The following is a 16,252-nucleotide window of genomic DNA, read 5'->3' on the forward strand; positions in this document are numbered from 1 at the left end:
ATATATATATATATATATATCGATAGATAGACAGATAGATAGAAGCAGAATGTGAAGTTCATGTACTATGTTTACATCCAGTTGGGTATGTTTGAATACCCTTTGTGATTTTGACTTCGTTTTCCATTATAAGCTTAATTTTACAATGACAGGCTTTTTGTTTTATGCATGACATTGTTTTGTTATTACTCAATTATGATTTAGTAAATAAAGTAGAAAAACTAAGCTCACTGACGATATGATAAGGAATATACATTAAATTGTTCAGTGTTGAAACAGTCAAGTAATGGCTGCTTCTATAAGCCGGGTTCACCTACGGTAGTCGTGTGACAACATACCCTCATTGTCAACAGCTGATGCACTGAACTGGCAGGAAGAGAGGATGAACTTGTACGAGAGTGGTAAAGCTCTTTATTTACCTTGAAAACTTGCTCAGGCAGCCTGACATAGATAGAGACAAAGTGTTGAAGTGATGTCCTGTGTCACTCGCAGCTACTGACCAAACTGTTTCTCTTGGAATACTGCTGACTTGACCTCAGGTGGGAACCATAGTTCCGAACTGATAGAATGTAGATAATGACTGACATTGTGCTGTAAAATTACAACTAAGTCTGAGCAATGTTACCTTCTAGTCTTGTTATTATTGTAATGGTTTAGGGGCATCAGAGAAATAAGTATTTGCATTGGGATGGGCAGTTTATGAATGGACTCAATATAGGTGATGTAGGCCAAGGGAGCATGATTTATATTTCTCTTTATGGCAAATGTTAGAAGGGATCATGATGGGAAATGTCAGGTAAAACCGAGTCCAAGATTCATATAAATCACCAGAGTGTTTTGAAATGGTTTGGGCACATGGAGAGAATGAGTGAGGAAAGTTTGACCAAGAGGATATATGTGTCGGAGGTGGTGGGAACGAGGAGAAGTGGGAGACCAAATTGGAGGTGGAAAGATGGAGTGAAAAAGATTTTGTGTGATCGGGGCCTGAACATGCAGGAGGGTGAAAGGAGGGCAAGGAATAGAGTGAATTGGATCGATGTGGTATACCGGGGTTGACGTGCTGTCAGTGGATTGAATCAGGGCATGTGAAGCGTCTGGGGTAAACCAAGGAAAGCTGTGTAGGTATGTATATTTACGTGTGTGGACGTGTATGTATATACATGTGTATGGGTATGGGTTGGGCCATTTCTTTCGTCTGTTTTCTTGCGCTACCTCGCAAACGCGGGAGACAGCGACAAAAAAAAAAAGGATATATATATATATATATATATATATATATATATATATATATATATATATATATATATACTTTACCAAATCTTTCATAAAGCTTGTTTATATAGATAATGAATGAAGAGTGTGGGGGGTTTTCATTAAGCTTGTATATAGTGGTAATGTATCAGTTTATGGATGTGCGTGTTCTGGTCGATGAATTTTGATGAAAGTTGTACCTGTCGATTCTCTACATTCAGTAGAGTATATGTAGTGTGTAGAGTTTTACCTGTAGCTACTCTTAATCCCTCAGGGTGAAGTCTTCTCAAAGTAGAAAAAACTTTAATGCAAAAGGAATTTATGGAGTAAAAGCTCTTCATCAGCTATACAGATTGTAAGGAACAGGTTGGTTCCACCTTCGTCAAAATCCTCTAATTAGGACATGTACATGAGGGAGACCTGATAGTATCCTGAAAATTATTTGCTTTGGTATCATGCTCCCATGTAATGCTCGTCGCAAATTATGGCCATGCAGATTGCTGATGACGTCAGTCTCCACCTAGCGCTTTGTTTAGATTCTTTAGAGCTTTATTTGGTTTATTAAGCAAATTACAAAAATGAACAAAGCACTGTAGAGTCCCAACAAAGTATCAGGTGGATGTACGGTGTCACCCATTCACAGAAACCAAAATTTGTAATGTATGGTAGTCAAGCAGGTTACTTTAGGCCACCATTTAGTTTCTCTTGTGTGTCTGGCACAATTTGACGGCATTATAAGAATGCTGTAATTCATTAACTTTCCCTTACTGATATATGTACTGTACAATTTAAACTATTATAATCACAATCTTTGCACACTTGTTCCTTGCTAAAATGTCACAAAATACATAAGCGATCATAAACATTTCATAAAGGATTCATGCGAAGAGATGATAATAATTAATCATCAGTGCTAAGTACGTGTCTTCCTACCTTTTCCCAAAAAGCAAACTTCAAATCCCGTTGGACATTCTGTTCCCTTAAGAACAAGTTTTTGTTCCGTCACTGTCAGAGAAACAAAATAGCACAATCTGTTTCAAAGGTACCAAATTATGCTTACAGACAACATATATTATGATTTTGGAAAACTCCAGTTAAGTTCTGTCTATCTTCATTTATGTCTTAAAACCTTTTGATGTGTGATACCATTCAGTGAATATCATCATGAAGGTGTGTATCCCCTGTAATGAGGAAAATTAGCCAATACTAAATTGCACTTTTCACCTTTAGCATGGTGAAATGGAAGTTAAGGTGTTCTTCTATTTCATACTTTATGATAATATTGTTAGCCCTACATATTCCATCTCTCCAGCATTTTCCCAGTACCAGCATTTTCCCCCCTTCCAACATTATCCCTCTCCAACAGTGTTTTATCCCCCACATTTTCCATCTAGCATTTTTGCTCCTCAACATTTTCCCTCTTCCACCATTTTCCTTCTCCCCAAATTTCCCTACTCACAAACATTTTCCATCTCCCAACATTTTCCCACTTCCCAAATTCTTCCATCTCCCAACATTTTCCCTATTCCTAATATTTTCTCTTTTATTCATAAACCTCCTTGCTGTTTGGTTATTTATCATCAAATGACAAAAGTAATAGTGCTAATGAAAATCACACTCTTAATTCTTTATTTTTTATAGAAAACAGTGATTCCACAAGAAAAGATGAGGATCTCAGAGCTAGAACACATGCATCCTTAACTTTGTATTTTCCACTTGTTTTGCAGTGTTAGTTTGAAGGCTATGGGTATTAGGGGAAAAATGTGGGGTTAATTAATGTAAAATTATTTAAAGTAAATATAAGATATTAACAGAATCTCACCTAACTTCCCCTTCTAGACAAGATTTATTTTAATGTAGTGTTTGGTTTAATTATCGTAGTTCCACGTCAACAAATCTTGTTGGTAGCTGAAAACATTTGTCTCATAAGCTACAGTACAGTGCATATGATTCATTTTTAAGTGTGGACTTAACATCAAAGAATTTTAACAAGAAGATAGCCACCCCTATAAAGTGGCCATGGTTTTGAAGCGAAGGGAAGTAGGGTTAAAAAAGTAACATAGAACAGAAAAACCTAATCTAACTGCTCCAACCCCTCTAACTATTGCTCTTTTGCTCTCATTCTGCTATCTTTGAAACTCCCCTAAATTTTCACTTTGTCAAACACTTAGAATCCCATTCCCTGCTTTCAGATCACCCATATGGATCTTTCAGTGTTAGTTCTACTTTTGATTTCTCGTATATGATTTGCATCAGGTTCTTCTCTCTCAAGTATTTGATGAAATTTTCATTGTAGTCCTCAACATCTCCAAAGCATTTGAAAGGTTGTGGTGTATGTCCTTGTTGTCCAAACTCCTTTCCTTTGGTATCTCTCCTTTTCTGATGTATATTTTCCTCTCTTTTTTCCACTGCAGTAGTTGTTGATGAAGTGACATCACCCCTTCCCCCACATCATATCAAAAGTGGTGTTCCTCAGGGTTTTGTGCTATCACCTGCTCTCTCTCTTCTCTCTGTAGATGGTCTCTTTTCTGCTTCTAACCCAAATGACTCATTTGCTGGTGATTTCACTTTACATACTTATTCTCCATTTAATACACATTCTCTTACTGATCATATTACCTTTCTCATTTTGAACCTCTGCAGTAGAGAAGAGAGACAGTAACTTTGTTATATTTGATAATGGTAAAATGCAAGTTCTTTCTATATCTCTCTCTGAGAATGTTTTTGTTTCCCTCGGTTCAAATTTAAAACACCGCATTTCAACCCCATTATAATATAGACATGTTGAGCATGACCATATTCTCCACTATGTTCTTGAAACTCCATATAATTATCACAAAGTCTGCTTCACAAAAGATGGAAGTGTTAAATAGGTACCATAAACATTTTGCTTGTGAGCAAGTGTTTCACATCGACAGTGGTTTTTCTTTGCCTAAGTATGGAATACAGCTCACATGTCTTGGGCGATTCATTCTCCACTTCTCTATTAACTAGAGTGAAATCTAAAGCCTTCCATCTCATTAATACTCCTGGCTTCACCTCTCGTCAACCTTTTTTCTTCGTATATCGCAGTGTTATTTCTTTGTCTCTGTTCTATGGGTATTATTTTGGTTATTGTTGTTGTGAGCTGTCTGCATATGTTTACCTTGTTAAGGTTTGCCCCATGGTATTTGTTTGGCTGCTGCTTCCCACAGTTTCTGCATTGAGTTTGGCCACTCAGAGACTGGAAGTTATGTTATCTCCTTTTTCCTCATGAACAACTGAGCTTTGGAACTCTTCTCTCTTTTGTCTTTTCTTCTTAATATAACCTTTCCTCCTGTAAGAGCCAAATCTGCAAACACCCATGGACCCTAGATTGACTCTTTCATTCTCTTTCACTTTTTTGTTTTGCCTAGGATGGCCTTAAATGGGGCATTTCAGTTATTATTATATAAAAACTAGCTAATTTAGCACACCATATCTTAGTACAGGGACACGAACCTATTCTGGGATGCAAAAGCATATCCTCGCCATGGAGTTACCTTATGTATATATATATGTGTATAAGAGTGGATAAGCCACCCTTTATCGGTTTCCTGATGCTGCCTCGCTGAAATGGGAAACAGCGATTATGTATGATAGAATAAAAGAACATGTTTTGGGAGCAGCTGAGTGAGACTGTTAGTAGTTTTGATGCACGAGACTGGGTTACAGTGATGGGAGATTTGAATGCAAAGGTGAATAATGAGGCAGTTGAGGGAATAATTGGTGCACATGGGGTGTTCAGTGTTGTAAATGGAAATGGTGAAGAGCTTGTAGATTTATGTGCTGAAAAAGGACCGGTGATTGGGAATACCTGGTTTAAAAAGAGAGATATATCAGGTGTTTGCTTTGAAGAATGTATGTGAGAAATACTTAGAAAAGCAAATGGATTTGTATGTAGCATTTATGGATCTGGAGAAGGCATATGATAGAGTTGATAGAGATGCTCTGTGGAAGGTATTAAGAATATATGGTGTGGGAGGCAAGTTGTTAGAAGCAGTGAAAAGTTTTTATCGAGGATGTAAGGCATGTGTACGTGTAGGAAGAGAGGAAAGTGATTGGTTCTCAGTGAATGTAGGTTTGCGGCAGGGGTGTGTGATGTCTCCATGGTTGTTTAATTTGTTTATGGATGGGGTTGTTAGGGAGGTAAATGCAAGAGTCCTGGAAAGAGGGGCAAGTATGAAGTCTGTTGGGGATGAGAGAGCTTGGGAAGTGAGTCAGTTGTTGTTCGCTGATGATACAGCGCTGGTGGCTGATTCATGTGAGAAACTGCAGAAGCTGGTGACTGAGTTTGGTAAAGTGTGTGGAAGAAGAAAGTTAAGAGTAAATGTGAATAAGAGCAAGGTTATTAGGTACAGTAGGGTTGAGGGTCAAGTCAATTGGGAGGTGAGTTTGAATGGAGAAAAACTGGAGGAAGTGAAGTGTTTTAGATATCTGGGAGTGGATCTGTCAGCGGATGGAACCATGGAAGCGGAAGTGGATCATAGGGTGGGGGAGGGGGCGAAAATTTTGGGAGCCTTGAAAAATGTGTGGAAGTCGAGAACATTATCTCGGAAAGCAAAAATGGGTATGTTTGAAGGAATAGTGGTTCCAACAATGTTGTATGGTTGCGAGGCGTGGGCTATGGATAGAGTTGTGCGCAGGAGGATGGATGTGCTGGAAATGAGATGTTTGAGGACAATGTGTGGTGTGAGGTGGTTTGATCGAGTAAGTAACGTAAGGGTAAGAGAGATGTGTGGAAATAAAAAGAGCGTGGTTGAGAGAGCAGAAGTGGGTGTTTTGAAATGGTTTGGGCACATGGAGAGAATGAGTGAGGAAAGATTGACCAAGAGGATATATGTGTCGGAGGTGGAGGGAACGAGGAGAAGAGGGAGACCAAATTGGAGGTGGAAAGATGGAGTGAAAAAGATTTTGTGTGATCGGGGCCTGAACATGCAGGAGGGTGAAAGGAGGGCAAGGAATAGAGTGAATTGGAGCGATGTGGTATACAGGGGTTGACGTGCTGTCAGTGGATTGAATCAAGGCATGTGAAGCGTCTGGGGTAAACCATGGAAAGCTGTGTAGGTATGTATATTTACGTGTGTGGACGTGTGTATGTACGTGTGTATGGGGGTTGGGCCATTTCTTTCGTCTGTTTCCTCGCGCTACCTCGCAAACGCGGGAGACAGCGACAAAGTATAAAAAAAAAAAAAAAAAAAAAAAAATATGTAAGTATACATATGTAAGTAGGAGGGATGGCCAGAGAGCGTTATCAGATTACGTGTTAATTGATAGGCGTGCGAAAGAGAGACTTTTGGATGTTAATGTGCTGAGAGGTGCAACTGGAGGAATGTCTGATCATTATCTTGTGGAGGCAAAGGTGAAGATTTGTAGAGGTTTTCAGAAAAGAAGAGAGAATCTTGGGGTGAAGAGAGTGGTGAGAGTAAGTGAGCTTGGGAAGGAGACTTGTGTGAGGAAGTACCAGGAGAGACTGAGTACAGAATGGAAAAAGGTGAGAACAAAGGACGTAAGGGGAGTGGAGGAGAAATGGGATGTATTTAGGGAAGCAGTGATGGAGTGCGCAAAAGATGCTTGTGGCATGAGAAGCGTAGGAGGTGGGCAGATTAGAAAGGGTAGTGAGTGGTGGGATAAAGAAGTAAGAATATTAGCGAAAGAGAAGAGAGAGGCATTTGGATGGTTTTTGCAGGGAAGTAATGCAAATGGGTGGGAGATATATAAAAGAAAGAGGCAGGAGGTCAAGAGAAAGGTGCAAGAGGTGAAAAAGAGGGCAAATGAGAGTTGGGGTGAGAGAGTATCATTAAATTTTAGGGAGGATAGAAAGATGTTTTGGTAGGAGGTAAAGTGTGTAAGACAAGGGAACAAATGGGAACTTCATTGAAAGGGGCTAATGGGGAGGTGATAACAAGTATTGGTGATGTGAGAAGGAGATGGAGTGAGTAGTTTGAAGGTTTGTTGAATGTGTTTGATGATAGAGTGGCAGATATAGGGTGTTTTGGTTGAGATGGTGTGCAAAGTGAGAGGGTTAGGGAGAATGATTTGGTAAAACAGAGAAGAGGTAGTAAAAGCTTTGCGGAAGATGAAAGCCGGCAAGGCAGCAGGATTGGATGGTATTGCAGTGGAATTTATTAAAAAATGGGGTGACTCTATTGTTGACTGGTTGGTAAGGTTATTTAATGTATGTATGACTCATGGTGAGGTGCCCAAGGATTGGCGGAATGCTTGCATAGTGCCATTCTACAAAGGCAAAGAGGATAAAAGTGAGTGGTCAAATTACAGAGGTATAAGTTTGTTGAGTATTCCTGGTAAATTATATGGGAGGGTATTGTTTGAGAGGGTGAAAGCATGTACAGAGCATCAGATTAGGGAAGAGCAGTGTGGTTTCAGAAGTGGTAGAGGATGTGTGGATCAGGTATTTGCTTTGATGAATGTATGTGAGAAATACTTAGAAAAGCAAATGGATTTGTATGTAGCATTTTTGGCTCTGGAGAAGGCATATGATAGAGTTGATAGAGATGCTCTGTGGAAGGTACTAAGAATATATGGTGTGGGAGGCAAGTTGTTAGAAGCAGTGAAAAGTTTTTATCGAGGATGTAAGGCATGTGTACATGTAGGAAGAGAGGAAAGTGATTGGTTCTCAGTGAATGTAGGTTTGCAGCAGGGGTGTGTGATGTCTCCATGGTTGTTTGATTTGTTTATGGATGGGGTTGTTAGGGAGGTAAATGCAAGAGTTTTGGAAAGAAGGGCAAGTTGGCAGTCTGCTGTGGATCAGAGAGCTTGGGAAATGAGTCAGTTGTTTGCTGATGATACAGTGCTGGTGGCTGATTTGAGTGAGAAACTGCAGAAGCTGGTGACTGAGTTTGGTAAAGTGTGTGAAAGAAGAAAGCTGAGAGTGAATGTGAATAAGAGCAAGGTTATTAGGTACAGTAGGGTTGAGGGACAAGTCAATTGGGAGGTAAGTTTGAATGGAGAAAAACTGGAGAAAGTGAAGTGTTTTAGATATATGGGAGTGGATCTGGCAGCGGATGGAACCATGGAAGCGGAAGTAAATCATAGGGTGGGGGAGGGGGCAAAAATTCTGGGAGTGTTGAAGAATGTTTGGAAGTCGAGAACATTATCTCGGAAAGGAAAAATGGGTATGTTTGAAGGAATAGTGTTCCAACAATGTTATGTGGTTGCGAGGCGTGGGCTATGGATAGAGTTGTGCAGAGGAGGGTGGATGTGCTGGAAATGAGATGTTTGAGGACAATGTGTGGTGTGAGGTGGTTTGATCGAGTAAGTAACGTAAGGGTAAGAGAGATGTGTGGAAATAAAAAGAGTTGAGAGAGCAGAAGAGGGTGTTTTGAAATGGTTTAGGCACATGGAGAGAATGAGTGAGGAAAGATTGACCAAGAGGATATATGTGTCGGAGGTGGAGGGAACGAGAAGTGGGAGACCAAATTGGAGGTGGAAAGATGGAGTGAAAAAGATTTTGTGTGATCGGGGCCTGAACATGCAGGAGGGTGAAAGGAGGGCAAGGAATAGAGCGAATTGGATCGATGTGATATACCGGGGTTGACGTGCTGTCAGTGGATTGAATCAGGGTATGTGAAGCGTCTGGGGTTAACCATGGAAAGCTGTGTAGGTATGTATATTTGCGTGTGTGGACGTATGTATATACTTGTGTATGGGTGTGGGTTAGGCCATTTCTTTCGTCTGTTTCCTTGCGCTACCTCGCAAACGCGGGAGACAGCGACAAAGCAAAAAATATATATATATATATATATATATATATATATATATATATATATATATATATATATATATATTATTTATATTTATTTTATTTTGCTTTGTCGCTGTCTCCCGCATTTGCGAGGTAGCGCAAGGAAACAGAAGAAAGAAATGGCCCAACCCACCCCCATACACATGTATATACACACACGTCCACACACACAAATATACATACCTATATATCTCAATGTACACATATATATACACACACACACACATACATATATACCCATGCACACAATTCACACTGTCTGCCTTTATTCATTCCCATCGCCACCTCGCCACACATGGAATACCATCCCCCTCCCCCCTCATGTGTGCGAGGTAGTGCTAGGAAAAGATAACAAAGGCCCCATTCGTTCACACTCAGTCTCCAGCTGTCATGCAATAATGCCCGAAACCACAGCTCCCTTTCCACATCCAGGCCCCACACAACTCTCCATGGTTTACCCCAGACGCTCCACATGCTCTGATTCAATCCACTGACAGCACGTCAACCCCGGTATACCACATCGATCCAATTCACTCTATTCCTTGCCCGCCTTTCACCCTCCTGCATGTTCAGACCCCGATCACTCAAAATCGTTTTCACTCCATCTTTCCACCTCCAATTTGGTCTCCCACTTCTCCTCGTTCCCTCCACCTCCGACACATATATCCTCTTGGTCAATCTTTCTTCACTCATTCTCTCCATGTACCCAAACCATTTCAAAACACCCTCTTCTGCTCTCTCAACCACGTTCTTTTTATTTCCACACATCTCTCTTACCCTTACATTACTTACTCGATCAAACCACCTCACACCACACATTGTCCTCAAACATCTCATTTCCAGCATATCCACCCTCCTGCGCACAACTCTATCCATAGCCCACACCTCGCAACCATACAACATTGTTGGAACCACTATTCCTTCAAACATACCCATTTTTCCTTTCCGAGATAATGTTCTCGACTTCCACACATTCTTCAAGGCTCCTAGGATTTTCGCCCCCTCCCCACCCTATGATTCACTTCCGCTTCCATGGTTCCATCTGCTGCCAGATCCACTCCCAGATATCTAAAACACTTTACTTCCTCCAGTTTTTCTCCATTCAAACTCACCTCCCAATTGACTTGACCCTCAACCCTACTGTACCTAATAACCTTGCTCTTATTCACATTTACTCTTAACTTTCTTCTTTCACACACTTTACCAAACTCAGTCAACAGCTTCTGCAGTTTCTCACATGAATCAGCCACCAGCGCTGTATCATCAGCGAACAACAACTGACTCACTTCCCAAGCTCTCTCATCCACAACAGACTTCATACTTGCCCCTCTTTCCAAAACTCTTGCATTCACCTCCCTAACAACCCCATCCATAAACAAATTAAACAACCATGTAGACATCACACACCCCTGCCGCAAACCTACATTCACTGAGAACCAATCACTTTCCTCTCTTCCTACACGTACACATGCCTTACATCCTCAATAAAATCTTTTCACTGCTTCTAACAACTTGCCTCCCACACCATATATTCTTAATACCTTCCACAGAGCATCTCTATCAGCTCTATCATATGCCTTCTCCAGATCCATAAATGCTACATACAAATCCATTTGCTTTTCTAAGTATTTCTCACATACATTCTTCAAAGCAAACACCTGATGCACACATCCTCTACCACTTCTGAAACCACACTCCTCTTCCCCAATCTCATGCTCTGTACATGCCTTCACCCTCTCAATCAATACCCTCCCATATAATTTACCAGGAATACTCAACAAACTTATACCTCTGTAATTTGAGCACTCACTCTTATCCCCTTTGCCTTTGTACAATGGCACTATGCACGCATTCCGCCAATCCTCAGGCACCTAACCATGAGTCATACATACATTAAATAACCTTACCAACCAGCCAACAATACAGTCACCCCCTTTTTTTTATAAATTCCACTGCAATACCATCCAAACCTGCTGCCTTGCCGGCTTTCATCTTCCACAAAGCTTTTACTACCTCTTCTTCCCTTGTCTTACGCACTTTATTTACCTCCTTCCAAAACATCTTTTTATTCTCCCTAAAATTTAATGATACTCTCTCACCCCAACTCTCATTTGCCCTCTTTTTCACCTCTTGCACCTTTCTCTTGACATCCTGTCTCTTTCTTTTATACATCTCCCACTCAATTGCATTTTTTCCCTGCAAAAATCGTCCAGATGCCTCTCTCTTATCTTTCACTAATAATCTTACTTCTTCATCCCACCACTCACTACCCTTTCTAATCAACCCACCTCCCACGCTTCTCATGCCACAAGCATCTTTTGCGCAATCCATCTCTGATTCCCTAAATACATCCCATTCCTCCCCCACTCCCCTTACTTCCATTGTTCTCACCTTTTTCCATTCTGTACTCAGTGTCTCCTGGTACTTCCTCACACACGTCTCCTTCCCAAGCTCACTTACTCTCACCACCCTCTTCACCCCAACATTCACTCTTCTTTTCTGAAAACCCATACAAATCTTCACCTTAGCCTCCACAAGATAATGATCAGACATCCCTCCAGTTGCACCTCTCAGCACATTTACATCCAAAAGTCTCTCTTTCGCGCGCCTGTCAATTAACACGTAATCCAATAACGCTCTCTGGCCATCTCTCCTACTTACGTACGTATACTTATGTATATCTCGCTTTTTAAACCAGGTATTCCCAATCACCAGTCCTTTTTCAGCACATGAATCTACAAGCTCTTCACCATTTCCATTTACAACACTGAACACCCCATATATACCAATTATTTCCTCAACTGCCACATTACTCACCTTTGCATTCAAATCACCCATCACTATAACCCGGTCGTGTGCATCAAAACCACTAACACGCTCATATATATATATATATATATATATATATATATATATATATATATATATATATATATATATATATATATATGTATATACACACACAGACATATACATATATACTTCTTTCACACACTTTACGAAACTTAGTCACCAGCTTCTGCAGTTTCTCACATGAATCAGCCACCAGCGCTGTATCATCAGCAAACAACAACTGACTCACTTCCCAAGCTCTCTCATCCCCAGCAGACTGCATACTTGCCCCTCTTTCCAAAACTCTTGCATTCACTTCCCTAACAACCCCATCCATAAACAAATTAAACAACCATGGAGACATCACACACCCCTGCCGCAAACCTACATTTACTGAGAACCAATCACTTTCCTCTCTTCCTACTCGTACACATGCCTTACATCCTCGATAAAAACTTTTCACTGCCTCTAACAACTTGCCTCCCACACCATATATTCTTAGTACCTTCCACAGAGCATCTCTATCAAGTGTATCATATGCCTTCTCCAGATCCATAAATGCTACATACAAATCCATTTGCTTTTCTAAGTATTTCTCACATACATTCTTCAAAGCAAACACCTGATGCACACATCCTCTACCACTTCTGAAACCACACTCCTCTTCCCCAATCTGATGCTCTGTACATGCCTTCACCCTCTCAAGAGTAAATGTGAATAAGAGCAAGGTTATTAGGTACAGTAGGGTTGAGGGTCAAGCCAATTGGGAGGTAAGTTTGAATGGAGAAAAACTGGAGGAAGTAAAGTGTTTTAGATATCTGGGAGTGGATCTGGCAGCGGATGGAACCATGGAAGTGGAAGTGAATCATAGGGTGGGGGAGGGGGTGAAAATCCTGGGAGCCTTGAAGAATGTGGGGAAGTCGAGAACATTATCTCGGAAAGCAAAAATGGGTATGTTTGAAGGAATAGTGGTTCCAACAATGTTGTATGGTTGCGAGCCGTGGGCTATGGATAGAGTTGTGCACAGGAGGGTGGATGTGCTGGAAATGAGATGTTTGAGGACAATATGTGGTGTGAGGTGGTTTGATCGAGTAAGTAATGTAAGGGTAAGAGAGATGTGTGGAAATAAAAAGAGCTTGGTTGAGAGAGCAGAGGAGGGTGTTTTGAAATGGTTTGGCCACATGGAGAGAATGAGTGAGGAAAGACTGACCAAGAGGATATATGTGTCGGAGGTGGAGGGAACGAGGAGAAGTGGGAGACCAAATTGGAGGTGGAAAGATGGAGTGAAAAAGATTTTGAGTGATCAGGGCCTGAACATGCAGGAGGGTGAAAGACGGGCAAGGAATAGAGTGAATTGGATCGATGTGGTATACCGGGGTCGACGTGCTGTCACTGGGTTGAATCAGGGCATGTAAAGCGTCTGGGGTAAACCATGGAAAGTTGTGTGGGGCCTGGATGTGGAAAGGGAGCTTTGGTTTCGGGCATTATTACATGACAGCTAGAGACTGAGTGTGAATGAATGGGGCCTTTGTTGTCTTTTCCTAACGCTACCTCGCACACATGAGGGGGGAGGAGGATGTTATTCCATGTGTGACGAGGTGGCAATGGGAATAAATAAAGGCAGACAGTATGAAATATGTACATGTGTATATATGTATATGTCTGTGTGTGTATATATATGTGTACATTGAGATGTATAGGTATGTATATTTGCGTGTGTGGACGTGTATGTATATACATGTGTATGTGGGTGGGTTGGGCCATTTCTTTCGTCTGTTTCCTTGCGCTACCTCGCAAACGCGGGAGACAGCGACAAAGCAAAATAATAAATAAATAAAATAAATAAATATATACATATATACACATGTACATAATTCATACTTGCTGCCTTTATTCACTCCCATCGCCACCCCACCACATATGAAATGACAACCCCTTTCCCCCGCATGCACACGAGGAAGCACTAGGAAAAGACAACAAAGGCCACATTCGTTCACACTCAGTCTCTATCTGTTATTTGTATATGAGGGATGGGCCATTCCCTCTTTGTCTCTTGGTACTTCCTCACAATTTTTTTTTAGTATTATCTAATACCTCTATGTACTTCCCTAGAGTTACTCTTCTCTTTATGTATTGTCTGAAAGGGCCATAGTGCACTTTTTCTTGAAACTTAAGTCTTTCTTTTAAGGGGGCCACAATATGTATTAATCGACAGAATATAAATGTTGTAAAAATAAGCCATATCTCCACTTGGCTTTCTTTCATTAAGTGGGCCAAAATATATATTAATGAACAGAATATAAATGTTGATGTGAAAATAAGCCAAATCTCCACTTGACATGGAAAATAATACACATGTTTATTTAGTTATTAAGATGTAAGCATGATTCCAGTTCAGAGGTGTTGTTTGTGCTCATTTGCGCATCAATACACCTGTTGCATGTCTCAGGCTTGCACCTTGAGTCCCTAAACTTTGATGTTATGTGGCTCAAGGTCTGCCTCCTAAGTACCACACTTTTCCTCTGTTACACCTATTGCCCTTCAAATCTACAAAATATATATCTTTCTTTGATAACTTAAACTCCTACTATGAGACTTTGACATCCTCTTACCCTCAAGCTGAAGTCCTCTACATGAGGGATTTCAAAATTTACCATAGGGACTGGTTGAATTCCTCTCAAATGTTCTGCATTTTCAGTTATCTAGAGCAAATCATCTTCCACTCTACCCATACTTCTGACTGCTGTGACCACTCTCCTAATATTCTGGATCCTTCTTTTAACCTTTAATCCTTCCCACTGTAATCACACAATCTTGCCCCCAATTAGTTCATATGATCACACTCTCATAAGTGTATCTATCTAAGTGGCAACTCCCCCTACAGCAGCCCCTTCTAAAGTGTAAATATTGGTACCCCAATAAAGCTGACTGGAATAACTTATGTAAATTCTTTTCTGACTTTTCTTGGATAAATTAGTCTCTCTTATATGGTGATGCTTCTTTCTCCACCAGACATGTAGCAAAGGTTATTCTTACAGGAATGGAAGCATGTACTTCCTTTTCCTCCCAGACTACCTCTTCTTCTGGCCCGTGGATCAACCATTCCTGTTCTGAGGGCATTCAGGCAAGGGATCAGGCATATTAGGTTTGGGAAAGTTCTCCTTCCTCTGACTTCCATTCACCTTTTATCACTGCCCTTATCATTGCAAGTATGTTATCTGTGAGGCAAAGTGTCATTCAGAGGAAGTGGGATAACCTCTCCCTGTCATCCAGTGATAGGTATTTCTGATCTTTAGCTAAGGGCATTGCTATCAGCTTCTGTCACTCTACCTTTCCTTTACTTTTCCATCCTGATGGTACTATAGCTGTCTCTCCCATAAACAAAGCAGCTCTCCTTGGTTCTCGTTTCTCTTCAAGCTCCTCCTTAGATGAATCTTAACATTCCTCATCTCTGATGCTCCTCTTACTAATCCTATGCCCCTTCCCATAATCTCATTGGACTGTCTGAAAAGTACTTATATCTCTGAATGCAAGCAAGGCTTATGATCCTGATGGCATCGATTCCCATGTACTGAAAGAATGTGCCTGTGAACTTGTACCTGTGCTTGCTTGTGTGTTCCGTTTCTGTTGCGGAACTAAATCTTTTCCTTCTTCTTGGAAGCATGTGTTGATACATCCTGTCCCTAAAATGAGTGACCATTCTGACCCCTCCAAGTGTCGTTCTATTGCTTTGACATCTGCCACTTCCAGTCTTTGAATCCTTCCCCTGCTCCCATATCCTTAAACACACTGAATTTCACAGTCTTATATTTGATCACCAGTAATGGATTCCATAGGATGAGATCCACTTGTGATATTTTTTTTCTCTTCCTTATCTAAGTAATGTCAGGTCATCATCCCTGAAAGATGTTAGGAAGGTTTGTGTAGTTTCCCTTGACATATTCAAGCATTTGACAGGGTGTGGCATCTGGGTCTCGTCTCTTAAGCTCACCTCTTGTAGCTTCCCTTCCTCACTTTACTCCCTCATACCTAGCTTCCTCTCTGGCTGATCTATCTCAGTGGTTGTTGATGGATCTGCTTCCGCTTCCTCCATCAACATTTGTGTCCTGCAGGATTCTGTTCTATCCCCTACACTTTTTCTCCTTTTTATCAACGATCTACTCTTTTCCTTAAATAAACAACTGCAGTCATTCATTGATGACTCAATGCTGCATTCATCCACATCCTTCAGTTCTGCTGCTTCTTCTCTCACTCAGTGTGCATCTTGTCTCAACACAACTTCCCCCAGTAAACTCAGACTTGAATAGGATAACTCTGTTGGTGTAGGTGAAATCTAATTAAGTTTAATACCCCCAAGACTTAGTTTCTACCTATCTCTCTATCAAA

The 16,252-nt window shown here is 40.8% G+C and overlaps 1 protein-coding gene across 1 annotated transcript in view; it reads left to right on the forward strand.

Annotated features, from left to right (window-relative positions):
• The first annotated feature begins 295 nt into the window (after nucleotides 1-295).
• mIF2 (mitochondrial translation initiation factor 2) overlaps nucleotides 296-16,252 on the forward strand; it is a 266,646-nt gene continuing 250,689 nt past the window's right edge. The window contains exon 1 of the mRNA XM_071688841.1: nucleotides 296-539. The gene's annotated coding sequence lies outside the window, so the exon portion shown is untranslated. The remainder of the gene's footprint in view (nucleotides 540-16,252) is intronic.

This window comes from Panulirus ornatus, chromosome 46 (genome assembly GCF_036320965.1).
Source record: "Panulirus ornatus isolate Po-2019 chromosome 46, ASM3632096v1, whole genome shotgun sequence".
NCBI lineage: Eukaryota > Metazoa > Arthropoda > Malacostraca > Decapoda > Palinuridae > Panulirus > Panulirus ornatus.